The sequence below is a fragment of the Sinohyriopsis cumingii genome, chromosome 7 (assembly GCF_028554795.1).
Source record: "Sinohyriopsis cumingii isolate HCF-2022 chromosome 7, ASM2855479v2, whole genome shotgun sequence".
Classification (NCBI taxonomy): domain Eukaryota; kingdom Metazoa; phylum Mollusca; class Bivalvia; order Unionida; family Unionidae; genus Sinohyriopsis; species Sinohyriopsis cumingii.
The window spans coordinates 118,643,330-118,657,510 of NC_142967.1; the positions used below are offsets into that span (position 1 = coordinate 118,643,330).

A 14,181-nucleotide genomic window follows, 5' to 3' on the forward strand; every position below is an offset into this window, starting at 1 on the left:
GAATACAAATCTAACACTGTAGAGCCAGAAGATGGCAAAGGAAACCAGAAAACCCTTCACAGGAACTTCTTGCTCCTTTCAACTTACTTCCACCTTCCTCTAGCTTTCCTGGTCCAAAAAGTCCCGAAAGACCTAACCCCAATCAGTCCCAGCAACTCCAGATGCCCACGCTCAAGCTCTGTGCAGAGACCCCGGATCCAGTCTAGAACACTCAGATTCTGAAGTGGAAATTTATACCTATTCTCTTCCCATACATAACAATAGACCAGATTCCAACTCCCGGGTTAATAGACACAGAAACCCTCAGTCAGTTTCAACTGAGACAATTCGTTCCCCTTTACAGGAAACCAGTTTAACCCCTGACCGGCAGAGTGTCCGCGGTCTATGTCAGCAAGATGTTGTAACCCCCAAAAGAGAGGCTGCTCTGACTACCCCTGCATCAGAGACTTCGTCATCGGTAACACCGACAGAGTATGGAGAATACCGACCCTCGGACGGGTAATACTCAGTCTCTAACTACACCAGTACCTAGGAGGTCTTGCCGAGTCAGCTGTTAAGTTTTTAATTACATTGTAATAGTTTTAAAATAATTCCGCGCCTTATTATCTTGTGAATTGTCCGTGTGTGATAGACCCTTTACTCTTAATTATTTATATATTTCATGTGTATATGTTAGAGGTCTTCATCTTGCTTATCTTCATCTTCGCGTTCTTCATTGTCTTCATCTTCTAGGTCTTCATTTAGTCATTATCAAGTCTGATTAAAGTACAAGAATCCACTGAGAGGTAACGTTATTTCTCCCAAATACCCCTACACCTATTACAAACATAAATTGTGTAGTTGGATACAAGTTAATCTCATCTACATAGATAATATGTATGGCCAGATTGACTTGTTCAAATATGCTACTCTCGTCTACATGGATAATATCTACGGCTAGACTGACCTGTTCAAATATGCCAGCCATATCAAGCTCTTATCTAGAATGTGTGCTTCCTTCAGCGGTAACAAGATCATCTTGTCTGTTTTCAATCAATATAACAAGCGTTATTTAGACTTTAGTCAGTATCATTAACGCAACACGTGATCTACGGTATGCACACAAATCTGAGCTACCTAGATTTACCTTGTGCATACCTGTTATAGTAGTACCTGCCCATGTAAAGAAGATTCGCCTCAATTTAAGACACATTTGAAGAGGAATCGTTGATTGACTCTCCAGCAGATATACCTGATATCAAGGTAACCACTCTAACTTTTACCTTATTAAGAGAATCAAATGTGTGAAGAATTCGATAAGATTTATATGGCGCAAATTAAAATGGAACAATATAAAACGTTTTAAGTAGCTTACGAGCTTTTGACTCTGGATGAATCTTGTCAACGCAAAAACATAATATGGGCACAATAGACGATAATCACAAAAGAAAGCTTTGAAACTAGAAACGTTTGCATGACTTCGTCTAATGGAAATATATTTTAAATATATTATATGTCACACACTATTGGTTTCAGCTCAGATAATTAAGGTGGCAACATGGTTAATATTGAATTACAAAAAGGAGAAACAATAGTACCATCCTAAAGTAAAATTTTACGGATAATTCATTCTTTTTTATGGACGACATGAACACTACCATTTATTGTCTGAAAGACAGTTGGTATTATAGGATAATGAGTATTGCGAAAAAATGAATGAATTAGTTTGACTGCCAATGATGGGGCTGATCAGATATGTCAAATATATTTGCGTGTGCGTGCATGTTTGGAGTAATTTTAGTTTTTAAGTCGCTTGATCTCAGTGTTTTAAGGTAGCGTATCCGGTACGAATCGTTAGTTTTTGTTGAGCTTGTGAGCAATTGCAGTAAGTGTTATATCACTGGATGTGTGGCTAGTGGAAGAGAACTGTTCTGCAACTGAATTTGTTTTCAAAGTCGCTGTCGTCCAATCAGATCAATGAAGATTGTTCATTACGTGTAGATTTTAAATTTCTTCAGCTAGCTGAAGGCACCACATCTTACATGAGATGCAATAAAGTACATTCTGTTTTTTATGTTTTGTCTAGAGAATCTATGTTAATTTTTTTTCGTCGCCTAGCTAGAGAATGCGTTGGTCTGTATGACCTAGTCATAGGTCTTCCTGCTTTTGTCACTATAAGGACTACTATGCAACTATGATCATGGATTGTGATTTCCGTTAGACCTGCTATCACTAGAATGTGTTTGAGACTTTTCGTTCTTCAATAGTCGAATTGTGATGTGTTCAGGAGGATTAACATTAGTGTGTCAAACGTTTCCAGGATGGGTCAGTGTTAGTGGACGTGTGGATTGACGTGATTATCTGAATGGAATGCAACAAGATAACCGGTTTGGGGTCGGATTATAACGAATACTTTTGATGGTGACGAAAAAACAATGTTTATTTATGAATGATTCAATGAAAAAAAACTTTTATTCGTGCGCCAAAAAATCCAGATATTGGATATTTAACAAGATATGAACAGACCTGATAATGTACTGCGATTTAAATGAAACGTAAACTTCTATGCAAGAAGAAACCTCAAAAAGTAAACAAATGCAATGATTCATGATTCAAAGTGATTCCACATAATGGAAGAAATGATTTACGTAAATATTGACAATTTTTCACACGCAAAAATGGTGTAGGTCAGTCAGATAATAAAATATGATTCGTCGTCACTCAAATAGTGAAACATGATGAGTCTTCACTCAAATAGCGAAACATGATGAGTCTTCACTCAAATAGTGAAACATGATGAGTCTTCACTCAAATAGCGAAACATGATGAGTCTTCACTCAAATAGCGAAACATGATTCGTCTTCACTTAAATAGCGAAACATGATTCGTCTTCACTCAAATAGTGAAACATGATTCGTCTTCACTCAAATAGTGAAACATGATTCGTCTTCACTCAAATAGTGAAACATGATGAGTCTTCACTCAAATAGTGAAACATGATGAGTCTTCACTCAAATAGTGAAACATGATGAGTCTTCACTCAAATAGTAAAACATGATGAGTCTTCACTCAAATAGTGAAATGTGATGAAACATTGGGACATATATCTTTCGGAGTAGAACACAAATCCGAAAGGTCTTATCAGCCCCAAACGCTCTGTCGAATGGCTGAGGAGCCACCACGAACGGTCTGCCCCTCCTGGTCTGCTTGAAGATCCGTATAATCTCTTGTTCTCTGGGGACCCGTTGGTTCAGAAACCATGGTTCCTCACCACGTGATGAACTTTATCTCCATCCGCGTCGACGTTACCCCTCGACAGCACCACACTGGGTATAACACAAAACAAATTAGCACCACGGCCCACGGTAGTTGAAAAAATGACTACACTACTCACGGTCTACAATACGTTGCATATACGGAGATACAGCTTAACCCTCCTACACTCCTTCAGCACCACACCCAGCATTCACCAGTCACCAGTCACCGGCCTTAAATCAATCATTCATCAATCAGTCAGCTGAAAATATAATATCCGAATCGGTGGACTAGAAATGACATGTATAAGAGTACGTGATGACGTTATGTACTGTAAACTTGATTATTTTATACAAATTATGTTATCTGGACTACAGGACGAGGTGAAAATCAGGTTCAGAAGTGAACCTTTATATGGCAAGATTATTATAGTACTCAACGTGACATTTTCTCTTTTTTAATAGATACAACAATATTGCGATTATAATCATTCTGTTACATACAGGTAACTAGGAAACAGACTGTGACATTGCATTATATGACACGAGCCGGAATTACCTAACATAAAAGATAAATATAACAGTAAAGCAATCATGTGCTATAATGCAAATAATTAAAAAAATATTTAAGTCACATACCGTTACAGCTGGAGATCACGCGTCAGAAAGTGGACTGCTCACTGTCAATACTCATCATAATGTGATGTTTTACTCTACTATGAGGTATTTCATACACAGGTCATGTAGTCATACACTGCAAGTGCGCTCAAGGTATATCGGTTTTCCCATCGTAAGCACTTTGCTCGTGTAGCATGGATTGAACCGAACTCACCATTTCGAAATAATATACGATAATAAATAATAAACTACCCTCGGGTAACGCTGTACATAAAAAAACGAAACCTGAGTACATGCATTTAATCCAAATAATAAATACCGAAAATATATACAATCCCGTGACATTGAAGGCCAAGATAAATGGATTTCGATCAACCATTGTATTGTGTTCTATCTTTTAAGAAGTCAGAATGGCTTGTTTGTTGAACCCTTGTTTTGATTCCACTATGAAGTTTTTGTCATTACCTTGTTCCATCATGGGATCAGACATCTTTTAAGATTGTTTTTGAAATGTTTCATCGCCAGAAAATAACTGCATTTTCTCAATGCCTGGCTTTACGGCATGTCCAAAATGCAGAGATTTGGATAACAACTTTTTTGAAGAAGATACTTGTGTTTTGGGTTAAAAGTCAGTTTGGAGGTTCTTTTCTACGAAACTGAATGTTGTTTATGCTTCCAAGAAGTTATTAAATGAAATTATTATGATATAAAGTAATTCCAGATAACTTATGATTCTTTGATAAGTATAAAAACGATGAAGTTATCTCATTATTAGAGTAGTAATATATCTCTTAACATTTTCACTGCGTATGCTTTGAAAACTGATTCATGAATTGTCATCATTTTGATCCTTATATATATGGCTTTCTCATTGTAAATGTACATCCTTTTTGCCTTATTAACTGTATAGGTACGCCCTCTAGTGGCTTCTTTACTCTACGGGTACGCCATCCTATGGGTTCTTAAATGTGTACTGAATTATTGCGTACTTCATGTTACTGGGGCTCCTCTGTTCCATTGTTCTTGGGGCGTCCTGGATTTTTTCGCCCTTGTGACACAACAAGCAACCGTGAAAGTGGCTAGCGCCACAAGGAGGGAAAATAAAACCTGGAAACAAAGAATGATCCTTTACACTAGCGGATATCGTCTTTGTTGACCCAAACCGGTTTCCACAAGGTTCAACAAGGAAATGTTCAAAAGGTAAGTAACAGTGTTGTGACACTGGAAAATGAGGATTTGTATATAGTATCAATGGCTGTATGCTATAACAAAGCCGGACGATTTCCTATACATTGTGCGCATGACTGTCTATATGCCAATGACAGCTATTTTATTTTCAACTTTCTTTCTGACAGTTTTGTTACAATAAATGGCCTGTATGAATTCGTAGCGATGTCAGTGATGGTGTCTAACTCATGGGACATGCTCCAAAGCATTATAGAAATTGCTCTTCAGGGAGTACAGTTGTAAATATATGTAAAATATACAGATAATAATATGGTTGTTACATAAAATTTGGAAGCACATACGTCCAGATTGGAGATGGTGGAAATGGTATTGAATCAATTGGAGATGGCACGGTTGAACTGAAACCTACTAAATGCCTATGTTTGAGTGACGATGTAACTTTTCCTGGGCACCACTCCGGTGGCCTAGTGGTTAAAGCGTCCGCCTTGGATGCGGCAAGTTGCTGGTTAAAACCCCGGCTGAGTCATAACAAATACTTATTAAAAATGGTACTAACAGCAACCTCGCTATGCGCTCAGCATTAAGAGTTTAGTGTTAGGACTGGTCGGCCTGGTGTCAAGATAATGTGACTGGGTGGGTCATCATGCCAGTGATGTCCAAGTGCTAGACGTCGCTATAGACTGCCACACAGCAAACTCCGAAGCGATATGACTGAAAAAATTGTTAAAGCTAAGTTGAAATTCCAAATCACACACACAGGAACACGCACATACACACACAAACTTTTCTTGGGCAGATGATTTAAGAAGAGATAGTACAACCAAATGCAGAAAATACCTACAAATGGGACAGACTGTTACGTGCCTCCTACAGTATTATTTCTAACACAGGAGAAGGACAGACGATTTAAAATTCTTATAGCTCCGAGCCCCACGTCACCAATGCCGACTGTCAATGTGTATAAGAGACTCAAGGCGAAAGGTATAACAATTTAGAAAATATCAACGTATTCAACTATTTCATCGACAATTTCTCAACCGTAAATTATTTCGACAAATACAAACAATGACCTATTCCGTTGCCTTTTATTATCCTCTTATGAAGTTACACTCTTAAGAGAGTGTGCTTCCCTTCTGTGTTGATTCTGTTACTCACCTATCCACCTCTCGTATCTCTCCTTTGGTAATTCCTTTAGCATCCACTTCATGCTCTCCTTGCACTTCAGGAACTCTCTTCTACGCTTCCTTCCGGCAATACGTCTCCGCTCACGTGGTCTCAGCGTGTCTTCCTTCTTTCCCATCCTAGAGTGTCACATCTCGCTCCCACCCTGATAGCTTCCTGTGAAATTAGAATGGACGTATAATCTGGTCTCCTTGCTCTAATATCAGAAAAAGTAACCATACTCTCACGGATCATTCATCAAAATAATGACGAATACGTTATCAGGTCAACTCACAATCACGTCTAAGTACTCAATGCACGCTTGGTTCTACACTAATTGTGCTATAACAATAACAATATTATCAACGACTTCTGATACACGCATACACATCCCTAATTGTTAACTTCTCTATGTAGTAAACTCTCGTCATCAACAACAATCATACGCATTTTCTGCAATACGAATTACAACGAAACCTAAAATATTCAAATACATAATTATATCTGCACAAGTCCAACAATGACTAGCTCTGCATAATTCATAACCTACATATAGTCATATACTAACAAAGCAAGTACAAGTTCTAAAACAGTTCACTAATAAATTCAGTCATGCATTACGATGCAACATAGCAAATTACACAACCAACAATCTACATAAGTTAAACTTGCATGTTAATAATTTGCAAAACACTAAAGGTTCCATTTCTAATAAATAAAACGGTACATAATAATGCATCAATCCAACAATCCTGGTTAGGAAAGTGACTCAAATTCGAGCAAAGATATGTTACCTTAGAAGCCTTTTGTTCCAAAGTTGTTGTTTTTTTACCCTCACTTTTACACCCCTGGGAGATACACTGATCCAGGTGCCCTCACTACGAAGTAACAATCAGAAAATATGTGTATTCCTGAACCTGAACATCGGCAAATTTTCCCCACAACGTGACACAGACGTTATGCATATATTTGGCACTGGGAGGTTATTAAAGAAAATTTAATAATTATGCAGAATTCGTTAGGCCGCTAACAATAACGCGAAGAGTACAAGTGGAGTTAGAAATGACAAGAACTTTTTGTGAACTTGAAATCAGCCTGAAGAATAACACATATAATGTGCTACCAACCAAAAGAGGAAGAACTTGCTTTAAACACAGACGCAAGAGGGATATGGGTATCAAAGCAGTCATGCGCCAAGTGCAGAGAGAGAGAGAGAGAGAGAGAGAGAGAGAGAGAGAGAGAGAGAGAGTGTGTTTGCTTGCAGATGCAAGTCGAACGCACAATAAGGTTGAAAGAAATTACTGCATGCGAACAAAAGAAGTGTTAGCTCTGGGATGTTCTGTAGAAAATCATCGACAGTATTTGCTTGGTAGGAAGTTTACAGTCAGGACTGATCATCAACCGCTACTCTGGATTTTTGTTTGAGGGAATCAAAGGGAAGAATAGCAAGATAGAAGGAAATTTTGCTAGCATACGTCTTCACTGTTGGATAAGACCAGGAAGAAAACATCGAAATGCAGATGCAATGTCAACAAAAGTGGATCTGATGGAGCCTTCGAGGTGTAGGTCTTGTAAAACGTGTCCAAGAGGATCAGCCGAAATATTAAACTCAGAGTAGCTGGAAAGGAATTAATCAGAAGACAGGTGTGAATTAAAAAAATAGTTTGCATCCGACCTCGTGCAATCGTTTGAAAAGTCTTGAATCCATGGACCGAGCATATGATTGCCTAAATTGTGGGACTAGATTTCAGCAAGACCGATGGAGGTTCAAGTATGGAGGCACCAGGAGAGATAACTCATAGCATGGCCAAATCGGAAAGCATTACATAGATAGGGAATATGGTAGCTCAGGCTTGCGGGACGAATTTTCTCTGTATCTGGGGGAAGGCTGAAACTTGGAAGAGATGGGAATGACTCGGAGTGACAGTCTTTGTCCGGAGCAGAAAGTAAGAAGACTGGCGGTGCAAAATCTGATGACAGTGTGGTAAAAGACTTTGGTGATTTTTATGGAGAGTTGTAATAGAAATTCCTTTTGAAGTGGATAGTTGTACAAAGAATGCAACTGATGTGTACAGGGATAGTTGTGATAGGCAAGACAAGGTCTTTGAGATCAGTTATGTTGCCTACAGATTCTTACAGTACGGTTTGTGTAACTTTGAAGGGAGTACGAGACACATTTAGGGAGTGACAGGAGTTTGCAAATGTTGCAGTTGACATAAATGGTACAGATTGTGTAGTAAGAAAGAAAATTCAACAAACGAAAGGTAAGCCACGGGTTACATATGAAAATGAGTGCTATATAAACCAGGATAGTATAGACATGGCAAACAATACTGTTCATGGTCAACTTCATGACGGTTTACATTGATTATGAGTTGTGACAGAAGCAAGAGAGATTACATGATTTGGGCAAAAATGATGTTGGTATATTAAAACATAATGAATACGGGAATAGGAAGTTTGTGGAGGAGAGCAATGCTAGATGAACAGATCGGATGGACAGATATACAGAAACGATTCTGAAGAAAATACAAGAAGAAGACAAAGACATAGAAGAATCTACAAATACTTATTGAATGGACAGTGTCCATCAGCAAGGCGTGAGTCTCTGTTATGAGATTCTTCACAGCTTCACAATATATATATATATATATATATATATATATATATATATATATATATATATATATATATATATATATATATATATATATATATATAATGTCTGTGTGTGTGTGTGTGATTCGGATTTTTAACTTAGCTTTAGCAATTGTTCAGTCATATCGCTACGATGTCTGCAATGTGGCAATTTAAAGCGGTAGCTTCACAATGGGTTGTTAATGATCATATTAGGGCCTTTGATTAGAACCCCACAAGTAAATCCTTATGTATTGTTAGTAACAGATCATGTTACTAAATGGGCTGAAGAGCTTCCCATATAGATCAGTCTTCTCAAATATGTGCTAAGAAGACACCAAATGAGATAGTTACCAGATATATGGGTGCCTGATATCCACTCATTCTGATCAAGGTAGAGCTTCTGACATTTCTTCTAGAGCTAGGCAGAATGCTGGAAATAAAGAAAACAGGATCAAAGGCAGGAAACCAAAAATGCAATGGCCAGGCAGAAAGATCTAACCAAACATTTCTTCTAAGAGCGTACTTGAGAGGTGAAGAGAATCGGTGGGATCTAAACTTAAATTGTTTTGTTGCCACTTACGATGCAAATCCAAGTAAATAAACCGGATTAACACATTGAATCTGAGTTACATAGTTCTTTCTGAATCAAATTTAATAAAGAATACTCTTATATTAAATGTACACCTCTCCCTCGATAACTCGCGCACAATGGTGTCCACAAACATAAACCGCACTATACACGAGGGCGTGAGTTACCGAGGGACCTCCAAAAATTGAAAAAATCCGCTTAGACATATAAAAACCTGCTTTTTTTAAATAGAAAACTGGGCTGTTTAAAGACTGAATCCTGGTTTTACAATCACGTAAGTAGTATATGGGGTCACCCTAGCGTCAAAGGGACTTACCATGCAAAAACAGTCGATGCACTCTGGCGTCAAGGGGAATTTAACATGGGAAATTTTAACATGGATGGAACTGTAGAGCGTCAAAGGGAATTGAACATGGAAATTGAACAGGACCGGTACTTTAACGTCAATGGGACTTTAACGTTAAAATATGGGGTTTGCACTTTGTCGTCAATGGAAATTGAACATGGGAATGTCACCTGGATGTCAATGGGAATTTAACTTTGGGTGACGTCATAAGGTTTATAGGGTCAAAACCTTTTATAGGGATTTTAATGTATTTGTAAGGACAAAGGGTAGATAGGGACAAACATACAAATACACATTTAAACACACAGAAAAGACGACAGAAATGTTCTAAAACAAACCTCACAGAGAGAATAGAGGCTCAAAAAAGAAAAGTCTATTGTATGGGTTCAAAACATTTATTCAAGTATATTCATGGGCTCTCTGGCCTGTGCTTTGGTCTAAGCACTATCCATTTAATACATAAACATTTCTACATCAAACAAACCTATTTACTAGTTATTTAGTTCTTGGCTCTAGTAAACCTGTTTACATTTAATGTTCATTTATAAGAAAAAGCTAACACAAAACAAGTAACATGCAATCAAATAGGACAAAGTTCATGTTTCTCTCTCTCTATTCGTCTCACACGTTGTTAAAAATCTGGTCAGCTAGCACTTGTGTCCCAGCGTAGATATTTCCCATCACTTAATCCGTTTCATTCATAAATCGGCTGTTATATCCATCGTGCTAGGTACACTTATCAGTAAGCAGATCAAGTGCAGTCATCGTCTTCTTCCCATGGAGGTACAATGTATACCATATGAATGGTTACTTTTCCTTCGTTGATGTCAAATTTTCCTCTCATCGACTGCACGTCTTCAATAGCCCTCAAAAGTTTGGACGAAGTTATTTCTGCAGGTGTGCTAAATCCGAGACATACAGGTGACTTCAAACTGTCGTGATACATAGATAGGCTCAAACGACCTCGATCTTTGACTTGGCAATGACATTTGAGTTCCTCTAACAGTGAGTCAAGTAGGTCCGTAATGAAACCTGCTACTTCCTCGGCTGAAATGTCAGACGCGAAGTCTCTAAATTTCACCGTGTAGGTGCAAGTTGTCGTTCTAAATTTTCTTGAGGTCGCTGTCTGAGTCATTTGGATGCTAAAATACTCCTGTAGGTCTACTGAATCGTTTCCCTTCTTGGACGCACTTTGCTGTGACGGTATGGTAGTGAAAGAGGTCAGTGATGTTTGTTCCTTCTCTTTTTTCATCTGCGTAGAGTGATTCATCTTTCTCGTTGCTTGTCCTCGCAATGAAGTGCCGTTCTTGGAAGTCGTCCCTTTTTATACTGGGTGATATCAGTATGTCCATAAGGTAAATTTTTGTGGTCTGGAAGTTTCACTGGTTGCACGTAGTTTGTCATGGCGTTAGTACATAAATAACTAAGATGTGTTACTGCATTGGTGATGTGATAGTGAGGCAAAGAATCACACCCGAGTTTCTCGTTGGACTTGAGTCTTACGCTCTATACTTGCTGTTTGAAGGGATTCATTTTTCCTCAATTGGTCTTAGTAGTGACAATGAACTGTTGGTCTCGGACGTTGTCCTTTTTTATATGCTGACCAATATTGATGTGACCGTACGGCAAAGTAAAGTGGTTGGGAAGTCGTTCTCGCTTCTGGTACACGATTTGATAGACTTTTTCCAAGGGTCGACTGACGATGTGGTGAGTGGGTAAACGTATAATCTTGTTCGGCTGGTAGGTGGTCACTTTAAAGTTTGCATCCTCTCCAGACTGCAAGGCTTCTTTCAATACGCCAAAGTTGACCACACGACTGGTACGATAATTCAGAGTCAATCCTTTCACTTTACACTCTGTGTGCACTTCTCCTTGTGGGTCCCGGTATTCGTAGCCGTAATTTTTAGGACCGCCACTCGCGAAACTTAGAATCTTGTCGTCAGGATGTTCGTCTGTCCAGGCTCCTAAACGGTCTCCTTCGATGTTAGGGTGTTGCTGACCCGGTCGATCGATGTAGATGCAACTGTCCGTGTCAAAGTACAGGACGCGATCCCCTAACAGTTCTAAAGCTTTGTACAATTCTAAGCGAGCATGAGCTGTCACGTAAGCCGCAATGATGACATTTCCAAATGGGTCGGCTTGTACAAAGTCCAGATCTTCTTCGTAATTGACCAAGATCAAATCCTCGCGAACGACGTCCACGTGTTTGATGAATTTGGTTTTGTCGTGAATCATCTGGAAGTAGCGGGAAGGTTCTGTCAAATATTCCATCTTGGGTAAACACGGTCGTTTGCCATTTTTCCCCACAAGCAATTTAACATCACTTTGGCAAACGATCGCCTGCCTTCGTTTTTCTCTATGTGGTCTAAAGTGATGCCTTCTTGTTCCCGGTATTTCTCTTTGAATTTTATTTGGTCTTCGGGAGTGTGACACCAGGAAGGATAGCCGCTGGCTTCTTGCTTCAGTTTCAAAAAGGCATCCACGTAGTCTGCGAAAATGCCTTTCTGAGTAGGGTCACCCTTGTGGTATTGTTGTGTCTTGGGAAAGTGGCAAATTTCGTACACTTCTAACAGTTGGTATCCCATGTCCAGAGCTTTGAACAATTCTACGCTGACCCAGGTTCCCGTCAAGGCCCGTTCTTCCTGGGTGTGCTGACAAGGCTGATCTTGGTTGCACGTTTCGGCACAAGTACGGCACAAGGGAAACATCAGTTTGCCTTGACAATGGTGAGGTAAGACGGGATGGTATAGGTTCGTAGGAGGCAAAACTTTGCACTTGATCAAGCCTTCGTATTGTCGAATGTTGACCAGGTCGATGTGTTCCGTCAGCAATCGCGGGTGCCCTGTAGGAAAGTGACAATATTTGCACACGTAGGGATACAGCGAACACACATCCAAGTATTTGATTTCTTCTCCTTTCTCTTCGTCGGCTTGGTACAGCAAACAGGTGGCATTGGTCCTTCCTCCGTACAAACTATCCCTCGGGTTCAGGGGGTCCATCAGCTTGTAACTTTCCACGGCACGTTTAAACTCGGGATCGATTTTCCAACGGTGATCATATTCGTGTTCCCACATTTCCACCACTTGGTATCCTTGCTGTTCTAACTTCAAGCGTCGCTGACAAGTGTTCTGGTACAGGTCTTCCATGATCCGTTGTAAAAACTGATTTTTAGTGTCACGGTCAGGGTAGCAGACGGGACATCCGTGAAATAAGCAACCGTTAAACTCATACACGATCTTGGGGTTTTTTAAGTCCCAGCCATCGACCGAATACATTCCGATGGTCCTTTCGCCTCCTCCGTTGCGGGCATGCTGAATCCATTTGCCTTCCTTGTCGCACAAGTAATGTAACCAGCGTAGGGCTTTGACCGAGTATTGACGCTTGACATAGTTGGTCGTTTGAGGACTGATGACAGCCACGGTCTTTTGAGGCATGAATCGTTGGCGGTACACTAAGGAACACGCTTTGGCAATGGTGCAAGCTTCTTTCAAAGGATCGACCCCTCCGTGTTCCATGAACAGTTCTCGAAATTTTCCACAGCAACGTCGTAAAATGTCCACGTCGGAACGACAATACTTTAACATTTCTTCCTGAAAGTCGAAGGGGTCAGAGGCATGAGCCTGGTACCAAGCGTAGAAATCTTCTCGTTGTTCGGTACGCATGTTGTCGGGGTCGTAATAGTGAGCCTCTGGCAAATGGGGTAGAACGGCATGTTGATTGGCTTCCGTATTGAAAAAGTGAGGAAAATAACCTTTAGCCATTTCTGTCATTCCAAACGTTTTAGGCATTTGACTCAAAGGCATGACCAAGTAACTCATCGAATCTTTAAACTGCACTTGTCCCACTCGCATGAAAATGATTTTGGCTCCGTTCAAAGTGACTTTAGGACGTTCGGTGCCATGTTCCGTATAGTACCTCAAAAGAAACTGTCCATGGTATCCGGAGAAATTGTGAGCCATCACTGTGGCATGGCAATGACAATCTCGGTAACGTTCGATGTCCTCTTTGCTCCATGTCTTGTCGATGGGGTCTAAGACCCATTTGGCAAAATCGTCTAGCGTCTTTGGTCCTCGAAAGATTTTTTCACGCCCTCCAGGAATTTTGCTGCAGTGAGGGCAATAACTGAAGATAGGTTCTTGAATACACTTCTCGCACGCTCGATGAGCCACGCAGAAATTAGGAATGTGAATGCCAGTCTCTTGCATGCATTCGAAATCGAAAAAGATGAAATTGCCTTTCTTCTTCTTCTTGTGACCATCATCTTCCTCTTGTTGGGGTTGGTATTTTTGCATGTAACATTGATGTTCCAAGTCCACGATGTGGTGACAAATGTGACATTTTGTATTTCCTGAACATACGTGTGCCTTGGCACTATTGGTACGTATGCCTTGTCCACACGCGGGGCA

The 14,181-nt window shown here is 39.8% G+C and overlaps 1 protein-coding gene across 1 annotated transcript in view; it reads left to right on the forward strand.

Annotated features, from left to right (window-relative positions):
• LOC149796011 (uncharacterized) overlaps positions 1–14,181 on the forward strand; it is an 89,235-nt gene that overhangs the window by 23,174 nt on the left and 51,880 nt on the right. The gene's annotated exons all lie outside the window — the stretch shown is intronic.